Consider the following 7500-nt stretch of genomic DNA (forward strand, 5'->3'; position numbering starts at 1 on the left):
CAAAAAGAAAAAAAAAGTTAGTTACTGTACCTTCAGTCTCTATACTTTGAAAACTTAGTAGGTTATAAATGATTAGTAATACAGCTACTACACCTACTGTTCAATTTTAATGACTTCACATTTCAAGAGAAGCCATAGAAAGCAAAATAATTCTTCATCATGAACACCTGAACATTACCCATAAGGATTTACATGCTTTTCTTTTCCAATCCTCTTGTCCATAAGTCTTACCTTTAAACTGTCATAGACTTCAGGCTGCACAAACAGATGACATTCATCAAGATCCACCAACACAAACCTTGAGCCCAATTTCAATTTTTCATCAAGGTGAAGTATAAATTGTTTCATAACAGGATCATCACTGAAACAAAAAAGCAAAAACAATTATAATGTTAAGTTGATCGTAACAATAATCAATCATAATAACATTTTATCATCAAGGAAACAAAAGTAAAAAAAAGAAATATCTTGTCATCGTAACACAATAATCAGTCATAATAAAATAAATGTCATGAATAGCTTTTTCTTTATTTATTTCCATAACTGGTACTTTAAAAAGTATTGTAAAGTAGTAAATGAGAGGTAACTTGATACAAACATGCTGACCCTGAATATGAACATATGCAGTTTCAATAATTATTTTTTTCATTTAGCCTTGCCCTATCTTCATACTTATAAAATGTTCTTGATAAAGTGGAGCAAAGTATTGGCACAGCAATGGTGAAGAAAGGGACAGTGCTAAGTTACAATTTTATTTTAGACTAAATGTATACTATGTGGTATTACTGCAAATGACACCTATCTGACCTTACCTCCTAATAGAGCATAACATTTTAAGAGACCTTTATTCTATAACATTTCCTTTGCTACTTCATAATAAGGGAAGTAGAGAGGATGTAAAACTCAAAAATTTCATGAGCTCCACATAATGAGAAAATTTCCCTAAATTGAAAAAAACAACAAATGTCAGATGCAATGGTAGCAAATGACAGACACAATTTAAAACAAATGATCCAATTAAAATCTAACTTGACTGTGACCTGATGATAGACACTAACAGCAGGTCTAATAGAGCCAATAAGATTTGTAGTAGATAATCAGCTGAAAATAAAAGCTGAACCTATAGGAAGACAGTTGAAATACAAATCAACTCCTTCATTGCTAGGCAGTGCTAGGGTGTTGGGAAAACCTTTTTTTAATATCACAGAAATAACACAAAGGAACAGCATACAGTAGTTACGGTTCCTGCTAGCCAGGAAGATTCCCAACAAAGCGGCCCTGCTGGAATTATCACTTAGGGTAAATATTTAAAAATATGTACATCTAGATATCTGCCTCAACTCTATCCTGCCAGAATATATGAGGTGAAGATCTTACTAGTGATAGGGGGTGGGAGTCCCCTCCTACAGTAGTGGTTATAGGGTTAAGTCCCAAATATACTGGGAATGTATGTCAGTAAGGGGTATTTGCCCAGGCTCTATGTGCTAGGTGAAGAGTTTGCAAATCAGATGGGGGTAAGAGGGCAGCAACCCAACTAGTATTATCATGCCCTTCCACTATTTGTGGTCAAAATCAGTGCTATGCTTCATTTCCAATGGTATTCTTTCAAAACAAGACAAGAGCTATCAGAAAGCTAAAGTGTCCAATGTTTGGACACCAAATTCAAATGCAATCCACTAATAACAAAGTCGATAGGATCTGTACATGTAACATTTTAATGAATTAACTGACGGAAAACGTCACAACAAAGAACTACAAACTCTCTTTTCGCACACAGAATATAACGTAGACGTAAACTGCGATTTATCATCACACAAAGGATAAGGATAAGTCCGATATGCGAAGCTGAGCCTCGCCCGGGCTATGCCTATGAAGGGAGCCCGGCCTGTGTCGACTCGATCACAAAATGAACCAATCCGAGCTCTGTTTTCCTACAACTCGTAGGAAAAGGTTTCCTGGATCACGTAGCGTGTTGGCCATAATGATTGCTTGATGCGGTCTCCTACACGCAACAAAAGGCATTTAAGTGCATGCTACAGAGCTAAAGGTTTATTTTCGATGCACACTCACCATTTTATGAGAACACCCTTCAGTACATTAACCATAATTATTCAGAAAAATACACAGCAAGACGGAGCAGCTTCCTTTTTTCTTTGGGTTTGTTTTGCTATTGAGGCGAAAGCGGCGGGATACGAACTAAAATATATTTTCTGGTAATTACTCGAGTTAAATATGCTAGATACTTCAGAGTCAGCTAACAGAATTAAAAAAAGCAGTTTTCAGGCATTTGACAAGTTTTTATAAAATAGACCAGTATAATGACAAAAAAGATACGAGCCTAAATTTGGTACATAACAATGTGGTATCTATAGCTACAGTTTATCCTTAAATATAAATAATGCCAATATCATGAATATAAATCATAGAGTATTTATGCAAACATACATACAAGACTCACAAACACATAGACACAGGAAAACGCACACGCACATACCTACATAAACATATACACACTCACACATACACACAATATGTTGTATGTGTTCATATATACATATATATGCATATATATACATATATATGCATATATATATGTATATATATATATATATATATGCATACATATATGTATGTGTGTGTATATATATATATATATATATATATATATATATATATATATATATATATATATATATATATATATATGCATACATATATGTATGTGTGTATATATATATATGTATATATGTATATATGTGTATATATGCATACATATACGTATGTGTGTGTATATGTGTGTGTATATATATATATGTGTGTGTGTGTGTGTGTGTGTGTGTGTGTCTGTGTGTGTGTGTGTGTGTGTGTGTGCGTGTGTGAGTGTGTGTGTGTGTGTGTGTTCATGCACACGCGCGCAGATTTGCATAATTTTGGGTAAATCAAACCTAGATACGGTAGTGGGTGAGTTTACCGTAGATATAATATGACGGTTGGTTGAGAACCACCAACAACGATTACCTACACAACTGCTTCCCCGAAGAAGGATCATGGATCAGCCACCATAGTATATATGTTATCTATCTAACTATCTATCTATCTATATATTTTTTTTCTTATATATATATATATGTCATATATATATATATATATATATATATATATATATAATATACATATAAGGGAGGGGAAAAAGAGGAAGAAAGAGAGGGGAGGAAAGAAGGAGAAAAAGGGGGGGGGGGAGAAAGATTTGATTTGATTTGATAACATTTATTTACAGAACAATGTACATGCCCTGCAAAAAGCCAGGGTAAGATACCAAAGCATCTATCCAAACTGGCTGTGCTTCTATTTTTGTAGAGGGCCATCAGTCAAACATTAGTGTTACATACATGCCTGAGGGGCTGTGCTATTATCACTGTATTAGAATATCATCTGGCTGGTAAAAAACCGTTTATATCACTAATCATGTCAAAGACAAGACCAGTGTCTATAATAAAGTTAATATAATCAACAAGTGCTAATCTTTGAACAGTACTACTTGATCGATAGGATGCAGTCTTTATGCAACAGAGTAAGTAATGAGTGAGATTATGCGACTTGGGTGCCTTGCACAGTTTGCAGAGGTGATATGAAACAGGTTTTGCATCCAAAACTGCATCCTGTACATATTGCATAGTGTACTGATATCCTATGCGTAGCCTAGTTAATGTAACCTGTTGTCTCCTAGACAGTCCGTGATAGATTTTATAGGGTTTGTCTAAATTTGATGTCCCAGCAATACTCTCGTAATGCCAGATAGTACCATGTCCGTCTTTTTTCATCTTTTCAGTGGTCCATACCTGACCCTCATAATCTCTAAGACAGTTGATAACTCGTTTTTTCATTTGATTGAGAGATAGTGGTATTACATAATATGGATCTTCATGGGAAAGTGCTAACCTGGCTAATTGATCAACCCTGTCACATAGTGATATTCCTATATGAAAGGGTATCCAGTATAGTGACACTTGAGTACCCCGTTCTGATAGTTTGGAAATTTGGTGAAGGATATTCCTAGTTATCATGTTTTCTGGATTAAATGCAGTAAGCCTTTGGAGAGCGCCTTGGCTGTCTGTAAAGACAGCCAGGTGTCGCTGCTGCTCACTACCTTTCTTAATGGCATGATGTATAGCTACTGACTCGGCATCAGTTGTGCTTGTCCAGTTGGAAATGCACACACTTTCTTCAAAATTTATATCAGGAATTAGCACACCAATCCCTGTTGATCCATGAGGATCAGTGGAGGCATCACAGTAGATTGCAAGTGGGGGCGTACCATGAGAGGGATGTAGAATGCCATCTATATATTTCAAGTAGTGAGCTTTTAGTTCCATTTTTGAAGCCAAAGATTTAGACCCTATTAATTTATCAATATAAGCATGTACATGAGTTCTGTGCCAAGGAGCAGCAATTACTGTATCTGGAATATTAATAGCTTCGTTGTTCCATACATTGAAGAACATGATAGTATGAGCAGTTTTAGTTTTCCATTCTAAGTTGGACTGTATGAGATTGGAGTATCGAGGTCGGGCATACCTAACTCTATAATTTATCTCATTTGATAGGCTATTGGAGATTTGTGGTCTAGGCTGAAGCTGCATGAGTCTGATGCCAAGTATGGTGTTAACTTGGATGACACGACTGTGAATAGAAGGGAGGTCTAACTCTTTCCTCATGACGAGAACTTTAGCAGTCATTGGGCATCCAAGTATAATTCTCATGGCCTTGTTCTGTAAAACTTCAAGGGGTTTGAGGGCACTCGGTGGCAGCATACTAAGAACTGGGCATGCATAGTCTATCATGGACCTGACAAGGGAGATATACATCAACCTTAGGACTCTCAGGGAGGCACCTACATATCTGTTACTTACATATTGCAATGGTCTTAAACGCTCAAGGCATCGTTCCTTGATGTTTTGAACAATATCCTTGGTAAAACGTGAGTTGTGGGACATAAGGTGGGGAGCAGTCACCATAACACCAAGATATTTGTAGGTGTCAGTTCTTGCAATAGTTTGTCCACCTAACTTTGGAATGTAAGGCAGTTTACGAGATCTGGAAATATGCTTAGTTTTGATTGGGTTGATTATGAGACCAAGTGAGGCACACTTTTTGTTGAACCTCTGTAAAACATATTCCCCCCTATCAAATACCTGAATAAGAATGTCATCAGCATAGGATGTGATGCTGCATAGGTCTCCTAATTCATCGTTGAGCTTGCAAAGAGAGTGCATAAGTATATTAAACAGTGTAGGGGACAATACTCCCCCTTGTGGAGTACCTAATTCCAATTCGCCATTAGCACTATAGTTGCCTTGATACCACACTTTTGCTCTTCTCAAAGATAGATAATCCTTTATCCATAACAGAAGCTTGCCCTTAACTCCTAAAAGAGTTAGTTCATGGAGGATTGCGGTAGGGGAGGCTCTGTCGAATGCTCCCTTAAAATCTATGAAGTAAGAAGACTGTGCATTACGTCCATTTAGGTACTGTGCTAGACACATTTGTGTTCCTCTCCCTTTTTGAAAGCTAAAGACAGATGGGTGAATCATGTCTTTGATCTGGTGGAGTAAACGAGTAAGGAGAATTCTTTCACAGGTTTTAGACAAGCAGGACGTCAGAGAAATCGGCCTATATTCATCTGGCCGTCCTGGTTTTGGAATGGGAATGATGGTTGCCTGTTTCCAAGTGGTAGGCAAGATGCCTGCCATGTAGGTTAAGTTGAAGAGATCAAGAAGAGGATTTCTTCCCTTAACCTGTACCTTTGCAAGAAGTAAGGGAGAGGAAGAAAGAGGGAGAAAGGGAGGGGAAGAGAGAGGGAGAAAGGGAGAGGAGGAAAGAGGGATGAAGGGAGGAGAAGAAAGAGGGTGAAAGGGAGGGGAAGAAAGAAGGAGAAAGGGAGAGGAAGAAAGAGGGAGAAAGGGAAAGGAAGAAAGAAGGAGAAAGGTGGGGGAAGAAAGAGTGAGAAAGGGAGGGGAGGAAAGAGGGAGAAAGGGAGAGGAAGGAAGAGTGAGTAAGGGAGGGGAGGAAAGAGGGAGACAGGGAGGGGAAGAAAGAGGGAGAAAGGGAGAGGAAGAAATAGGGAGAAAGGGAGGGGAAGGAAGAGAGAGAAAGGGAGAGGAAGAAAGAGGGAGAAAGGAAGGGGAAGAAAGAGGGAGTAAGGGAGAGGGATAAAGAGGGAGAAAGGGAGGGGAGGGAAGAGGGAGAAAGGGAGGCGAAAACGTTGAGGAAGGGAGGGGAAGGAAGAGAGAGAAAGGGAGACGAAGAAAGGGAGACGAAGAAAGAGGGAGAAAGGGAGAGGAAGAAAGAAGGAGAAAGGGAGGGGAAGAAAGCGAGATAAAGGGAGGGGAAGAAAGAACGAGAAAGGGAGGGGAGGAACAAGGGAGAAAGGGGGAGGAAGAAAGAGTGATAAAGGGAGGGGAGGAAAGAGGGAGAAAGGGAGGGGAAGAAAGAGGGAGAAAGGGAGAGGAAGAAAGATAGAGAAAGGGAGGGGAAGAAATAGAAAGAAAGGGAGAGGAAGAAAGAGGGAGAAAGGGAGGGGATGAAAGAGGGAGTAAGGGAGCGGAAGAAAGAGGGAGAAAGGGAGGGGAGGAAAGAGGGAGAAAGGAAAGGGAAGGAAGACGGAGAAAGGGAGGGAAAGAAAAAGGGAGAAAGGAAGGGGAAGGAAGACGGGAGAAAGGGAGGGAAAGAAAGAAGGGAGAAAGGGAGGGAAGAAAAGGGAGAAATGGAGGGGAAGAAAGAGGGAGAAATGGAGGGGAAGAAAGAGGGAGAAAGGAAAGGGAAGGAAGAGGGAGAAAGGGAGGGGAAGAAAGAGGGAGAGAAGGGGGAGGGGGAGAGGGCGGATAGATAGAAGCGAAAATTAGAGAAATAGAAAAGGGAAAAGGAGAAGGGAGACGAAAGGTAGAAGGAGGGTGAAAAAGGGAGAGAAGAGTCTTAGAACGGGAAACGGAAAGCTAATACTGTATTATTATTATTATTATTATCATCATCATTATTATCATCATTATCATTACTATCATTACTATCATTATTATCATTATTATCATTATTATTAGTGTTATTATTGTTATTATTATTACTATTACTATTATTATTATTATTGTTATCATTATTATTATTATTATTGTTATTGTTATTATCATTATTATTATCATTATTATTTTTGTTATTACTATTATTATTATTATTATTATCATTAGCATTATCATTATCGTAATGATTATTATTATTAGCATTATTATTATTATTTTATTGTTATTATTATTATCATTATTATTAGCATTTTTATTATTGCTGTTGTTGTTGTTGTTATTACTATTATTATCGTTATTTTTTATTGTTATTGTTATTATTATTACTATCATTATCATTATTATGATTATTACTCTCGTTATCATCATTATCATTATTATCACTATTACTATCATTATTATTATCATTATCATAATTGTTATCATTATT

General features: G+C 37.5%; 1 protein-coding gene across 1 annotated transcript in view; it reads right to left on the bottom strand.

Annotated features, from left to right (window-relative positions):
* Window positions 1-361, bottom strand: part of LOC125038114 (zinc finger HIT domain-containing protein 1-like) — a 1800-nt gene extending 1439 nt beyond the window's left edge. Inside the window, exon 1 of the mRNA XM_047631418.1 lies at window positions 232-361. The gene's annotated coding sequence lies outside the window, so the exon portion shown is untranslated. The remainder of the gene's footprint in view (window positions 1-231) is intronic.
* Window positions 362-7500: the final 7139 nt, after the last annotated feature.

Source organism: Penaeus chinensis, chromosome 24, assembly GCF_019202785.1.
Source record: "Penaeus chinensis breed Huanghai No. 1 chromosome 24, ASM1920278v2, whole genome shotgun sequence".
In the NCBI taxonomy this organism is placed as follows: Eukaryota; Metazoa; Arthropoda; class Malacostraca; order Decapoda; family Penaeidae; genus Penaeus; species Penaeus chinensis.